Source organism: Halyomorpha halys, unplaced genomic scaffold (assembly GCF_000696795.3).
Source record: "Halyomorpha halys isolate HHAL.00 unplaced genomic scaffold, Hhal_1.1 Scaffold68.1, whole genome shotgun sequence".
Lineage (NCBI taxonomy): Eukaryota > Metazoa > Arthropoda > Insecta > Hemiptera > Pentatomidae > Halyomorpha > Halyomorpha halys.
In genome coordinates, this window is record NW_027116161.1 from 1,496,286 (window position 1) to 1,503,380 (window position 7,095).

Below are 7,095 nucleotides of genomic sequence, written 5' to 3' on the forward strand. Positions count from 1 at the left end.
TCTGATAATTAACAACTGACATCAGATACAACCCCATAATGAGTCAAAACATACAAGACAGACCTCAAAATATCACACCAAAAATTAATCAATTGCTTAAAACAAAAAAATGTCATCGTCACTTAATTTAATGACTTTTCACTTCCAATGTAAGTCTTTTTCAAGTAACCTATGCCAGACGGGACACAATAGTATTTCAAAATAAATAAATTCTTTGAAGTATTTTCGTAAAAAATGAAATGTTCACTCATATCTGTTTCGGACTATTGAAGACATTTCCATTTCTTTCATCTCTTTTCTAATTAATTTAACAGCTTAATTCTTATATTTAAATTTTTTTTTTAACAGCTGTGTTACTTTGAATTCACTTTCGAAAAACTTTTAAAATGTCTGTTACGAGGGTCAACAAGCTATTGAACTCCAAATTCTCAAATTACTGTGCATCAATAAAATTCTTATTATCACCGCCGAACTATTGTTAGTTACTTGGTCGCTGACCTTAGATGGAATGCCAAGTGTTTCCGTAAATTGACAGATACCATAGGTATGTACCCTGAATATCATTATAAATAAGCTAAGGATTAAAATGATATATCAATATTCCTGAATTGACAGTATAAATAAATATAGTGGGATTCATGCTATTATCTAATATTCCCTTGCCAGAAGAATGATTCTCAAATTCGAATTTTAAGTAATAAATAAATGGAATTTGGTCCAGGTGCGGTCAAATTAAACTCAAATAGTAGATATTTTGTACCATTTTTATTTGAGCCAACGTTTCGCTCCACGTTGCAGGGCTTCGTTAGGGCTGTTTTGATGGAAGTCAAAGTCAAAGTGGTTAAAAAAAAAGTTTTAACACATTTAATTATTTAATTTCTAATCCCTCCTCCGATTTCTTAATCCTTTCTATTAACAATAAGTTCTTTCTTTCTTAGTCCGGAACTTATAGTAGGCACATTGGTAATATATTTAAATATTTTAGCTGTATTATGGCATATTTGGAATTTGTGCAGCAATATTATGTTTTTTTATATAATCCCTAACAGTTTGTCCGAAAATTTCTAATTTTTTTATTTTACTGTTTAAATATTGATAAATATTGCAATCTGCACTGACTTGGGCAATGAATAAGAGATATAATTGATCACATTCTTAACAAAATAGTGGTTTATCCAATTATTTCAAAAAAGCATTTTTTATTTTATTTTATAAATTGATAAATAAAATAAAGTAGGTAAATAATAAAAACAATCTGTTTTATATAAATATAAATAAAAACAGAATCAAAATATGTACATAGCTAAGTAAAATGTACATCTGCACTAATGTATACAATATTTACACACACGGCCTGAGGATCCCTAAGCCCACTCTATGGCGTTAGAGGTCGAGGAGAGCTCTTTAAGATCCCTGCGCAGTCTTCCCTTCGCGTCACTGTTGCTGAGAATCTGGCCATTGCCGAAACTCCAAATGTTGAATTTATTTTACAATAATTTCATGACCAATGACGTTTCAACCTTCAGGGTGGATTATAGGGATTAGTGAAACCAGATAAGGAATGGACCAAAGGATCTGGATGATAGAAAAGGTTTTCATGGAATTTTGAGAATTTAGTGGGTATAAAGTCAAATAAATAAGGGATATGAAGTTTATGGTGTAGTGTTCTGTTGGAGACGTAATAGGGCGGCTATGGTTCTGACGGTTTTGGTTGAAAAGTTTGGATACGTTTGACATTTAAAGGTTTAGCTGTTCCCCAATGTTCAAGTCCATGAGTCTAGATAGGTCTAATAATAGTCTTGTAAATTAAATGTTTGATGTCTACTGAGAGAAGAGGTCCGGCTCAGTATTCAGTATAGTTGGCTGAATTGTTTGTTGTCTTTCTGGCTTTTAAGTCTAGTATGGAGGTTCCAGGTGAGTCTTGTGTCCAGGATGAAGTCAAGATATCGTACTATGTCCTAATTGGGTAGTGGGATACTATCAAATAGAACAGGACAGAAACTACGGTGGAGGGTGAAAGTCGCATTTGGATTCGTCATCCACCTTTTACGAAATATAAAAATTTATCTGCCATCGATTGCACTTTTGCTCGATCTGGGTAAGGTTCATTTGGAGATTGGATGAAACCGTTACAGGATCAGGATGAGATGACTTTATCATCGGTAAATGTTACCAGGAACCTGGTAGGATTGATTGGAGTGTCAGCAGTAAAGAGGTAGTAGAGGACAGGACCCAAAAAACTGTAATATTGACTTGAGCTTAAAAAGCAATCCGGCATGCCATACCAGGTTGAAAGCTTGCACTATGTCAAGAAAGGCACCTGAGCAATATTGTTTCTTTTCATGAGCTGAAGATACATAGTTGAAGACGTTGAAACCTTGTTGGAATATGAAATGTTTAGGTGGAATCCATATTGATGTGTGAAAAATCTATGAGATTCAACAGATAGGATACGATTAAAGATTTTGAGAACATCGAGATAATCGGTCTGTAGGACGCATGGCAATTGGGAGGAAATAGGGGGAATATGGGAGGAAATCCGTAGGATAAAATTATAAATATATGCAATGAATATTATTACTTTCAGAAGAAGTTAAAGAATTTGAGGAGTAACAAGATCATGTTCTGTAGATTCACGAGGAGCTAATTACTGCAATTGGTATTTTAACTCTAGGGTAACTGCTCTAGGAGGTAAGGAGAGCGGAATCGGTGATGATAGGAATTCTTCAACTGTTTCGGTTTGGTCAGGATGAGGAGTAAAGGTGTGAGATATGTGATTGGCTAATTCTCCAGCTTTGTCTTTATATGATGCGGCCCATGTGTCATGATCTCGTAGGAAGGGGGTGGGGAATGTGTGTTTGGATATTTTTTGGTTATGTTCCAGAGGAAATTACCATGAAGAAAGGGAAGAGAGAAAGGAGTTGCCTTTACCATATGAAAATAACGCATTTCATATGAAGGTGATAAAAAGAAAACGAACCGGCATAAATGTTCTCCTTACATAGCCCAGATGGGCACTGAAAGGGTTATGGCGGTTCGAAAGTAGGCTAGAATCTATCTCGAACTGTAGTTATTTGCAATGTCCCAATAACGTGTATAAACAAGTGATTACTCACGCTGCTTATCTTCCTCTTTAATCTTAATTGTCAATGTTACTATTAAGACTATTTATTTACAAAAAGCTAAACAAAAAAAGTAATTCGGTGAAAATAGTCAGTTAAAATAAAACAATCTAGCTTATGCACCACTAAAAGCCGGCGCATGCACAGGACTCAATTTCCAACAGCAACATTTTTACATCATCGCATACTGGGAAACTCTACCATTTTTCTACTTTTATAGGTAGGTATGCTTACAGCTGTGGAAGTTATAATATAAACCGTTAAATACATTTCATTTAATGCTAGGTGTGTTTCGCAGTTTCGTTCACATTAAATTGAGGTTATTCATGCACGTGATGAGTAGAATACTAATAATATCCTGTATAATATCCGACATTTATGTGAAAACAAAAATTCTGGAGAATAAATAATGAAATAGAGAGTAATCCCAACCGTAGAGTAAATTAAAAATTTTTTTTTCTGTCAACTTCATTAAAAAACGATTTATAACGTTAGCCTAACCTAATAATGTTCCTGTAGTGAATATGCTTCCACCAGTACAAAGTAACATTAATTCTAAAACTCTATGGGTCAATCATTATCTACTTCCATATCTTCTACACCTCTACAGTTACTGAAATGCAACCACCACCATACTGCATAATGGGCGACTCCACAATACAACTACTAATACACCATTGGTCTGCAAAATGAAATATAGGAGCACACACGTCTATTTTGATTTATATATATTAAAGTATAAGAAAAATAACTGATTAAATTCTAAAATTAAATATAGAACAGTTCGCACAGAGATGTAAATATGTTTTTAATCTTCAGGTTTCTCGAAATAAACAAGCATTGAGAAAAAGGGCCTGTACTACTGTCACTTATTCTTGACATCAAATCAACCTACATTTGTTCTCCAAAATCAAAAAATATCCATTTACACATGGATTACTAACTTAAAATGTAATCAATGACACCAAACAACTATTTAATGTAGCAATCATAATATACATTAAACACATATTCCTTATTATTTTTGTTTGAAAATCTTAAAATCAATTATATTTCTTTGAAAATAAAATGTCACTTTAATTTCAATATTTATTACTATAACAATTTATTTTTAGTTTAGCTTCTATAACCTGAAATCTTCCTGATTCATGATTAAATCATCAAAAAATTAAGATTAACTATTTTTCCAACAAAAAAAGGTGAACACTGTCTAAAAAAATTTTAAAGGTGGATCCACATATTGGCCGCTCGCCACGGATCGGAGGTTCGTTCAAATGCTCGGCAAACAAAGAGCGGGCCATCCACATGTCAGTGTTATTCAGAGAGGCAAACATGGCGGACGTTATAGTGGTTTCAGCCATTGCACTTGGATTGTATTATTTTTATTACAAAAAAAGAAAATGAAAGGAAATTAAATATAAATAAATAAGATTAAATATAAAACTTATTATGAAAAGTACCAACAAACACCTTTAACCACCTAACAGCTCTCAGTTGTAACTAGACAAAGAACAATGGTGTAGATGCTACACGAGCGCTCTCACGAACCCCTTTGATCTGTGTCCAAAAACCGACTCTCGACGGCTCGGCAACGAGCCTAGGCCAACCAAGCCGAGCCACCTATCCACATCCTCGCGTATGTCTGAGTTCGCCATGGCTCGGCCAACATGTAGAGGCCCCTTAAAGAGATATTTTAACAGTGAATTGAAGTAAATTAATAAATTAATCTAAATAGGCATAAGTTTCAATTTCCTCTTTTTCCGATATATTTATGAGTATTTAAACATTTTTTTTAAAAATGTCCTGTTCAGTTTACACTATGACACGCTCTACAACCGCTTCAACCACTAGGGGCCGATATTACGCAACTTACCAGTTAAAGCGTGAACTACTAGACATCATGGAAACGCCGTATGTTCATATATGCTCTATTTCTTGTAAATACTTTTAATAAATTATAAAAATGTAATAACCATGTCATAATATTCTGATCCACTGAGAGCTCACGTCTTACACTACCTTCTTTGGATGGCGTTTAATAGTCCAGAGAGAGTTAACTAAGTACATAAGTGTGAATACCCTCTTCAGGAATTTCTTCTCCACAGGAGGCAGTGAGTAGTAATGTACATTCTTAATGCTATATTTATTACATGTATACTTCACAAAGCCTTCTCTGAATTATTCCTCTTTCCTTTTGTCAGGACTATAGGGAATACAGAAATGGCTACTCATTCAGGAACGTAAGTGCACAATAGAGTGGAGTTTCAATTTTTTCCAGGACCTACAGTCATGAGCTTATCCAGAGGGGGCAGGTGCCCTCCCCTAGGAGTAAAAAAAATTATTAATTTGATAAAAAATATTTTGGAGGAAGATAGTCTGGGTGGCGGTCAATATAGGTATCAAAATAGTTTCCTTTTACTACCAACTGGGAGATATTGAGGAAGGGGGGAAGCTGAGGCAGGTGTGAGACTAGGGCTAGAAGTAATATGAGTGAGCCTAGGTGTAGAGGATCTAAATGATTTTTTTTTTAACTGAAGATACATTATACTGAGTACCACTGTATTTAAGTAATTACATACTTTTATCTACCAACTTTCTACCTAACTACTCACAAAAAAATACATATTGCATAGGATCACTTACAATGATCAAGATATTATTTATTTTCTTCAACTAAAATGATTTGAATTTTTTCCAGTATAAAATAAGCTATTACAACTTTCCACAAAAAATACACTTCATTTAAGCCATTGGGAGTCATTGTTAATTTTAAAACATTAAAAATAAATATCAGTCTTTCAATACTAATACTCATTTAACCAGTGTACTAGACACCTTTATGAAACCAGTTTAAGGGCAGGAAGACTGGCAAGGGTTTTTTTTAATAAGCTGACCAAGAGGAGGCAGTCTCCTATGGGCTCATGAATATGTTGATTGGACAGATGAAGAATGTGAGTGTTGTTTATTTACTGACTAGTCTAATTTCATTCTTCATCATCATAATCAACATTTAAAAGTATGGAGAGAGCAAAACCAGCAATTCAATGAAAGTATGAGTGAGCCAGTACAATCTAATGGAGGAGGTTAAATAATAGTCTAAGTAAGGATATTGATCAATTGAAAAACTCAGTTGATATTATTCAAAAACTAGGACAAGATTGCACAAACAAGCCTGGGCAATATCCTAAGGTCTGTCATTTCTCTTTGTCAGAAAAAATTGGGAATTACTTCATTATTAATGATGGTAATGGCCTACCTCTTAGAGCAAGAATAATGGAACATCATTGAGAGGAACCAGAAATCAGGCATATGAACTGGCCGGCTTTGTTCGCCCATGAATCTGATTAAAACTATAGGAGCTTAATTCCCAAGCCAGTTAAATAAGCATTTACCTTGTCCAGTATAAAATACTACGATATACCAATTGAGAAATGGACTCCTTTAGCCTAGAATACATTTTAAGCCTTACAAAAAGTAGAAACAGCAATATGAGTCGAACACCTCACTATAGGCGTCTACAAACGAGAAAATTATTTTTTTAATTGTAAAAATTTTAATTTATTTTTTTAATTATCAATGAATAAATCATTACTTCTAGATTACTTTTTTAAACCAATAATCTAAAAATATCAGAATGTTGGTCATATTTGAATTGTTAGGTGCCCCATTCAATATAAGAGCAGTTCAGTAGAAGAATGCATTTGCCAATCCTTAAAAATGTGGTACTTTGTGGTGCCAGTAGAAGAACTATAACTTGACAATTATTTCAATAAATAATATATCAAGCCAATGAAGAAATATGTAGGAAGAGTAGGGAGAAAGAGTCTTTCCTGAATACATTTTGTATTTTGAGAAACAAGGTCAAGAGAAAACAAATAGGTAATAAAAAAAATTAAAAAAACACAAAATATTATTTTTAAAAATACACTTCTGCCACAATAATAAATGCAGAATTAATTTTAACAATGTACTT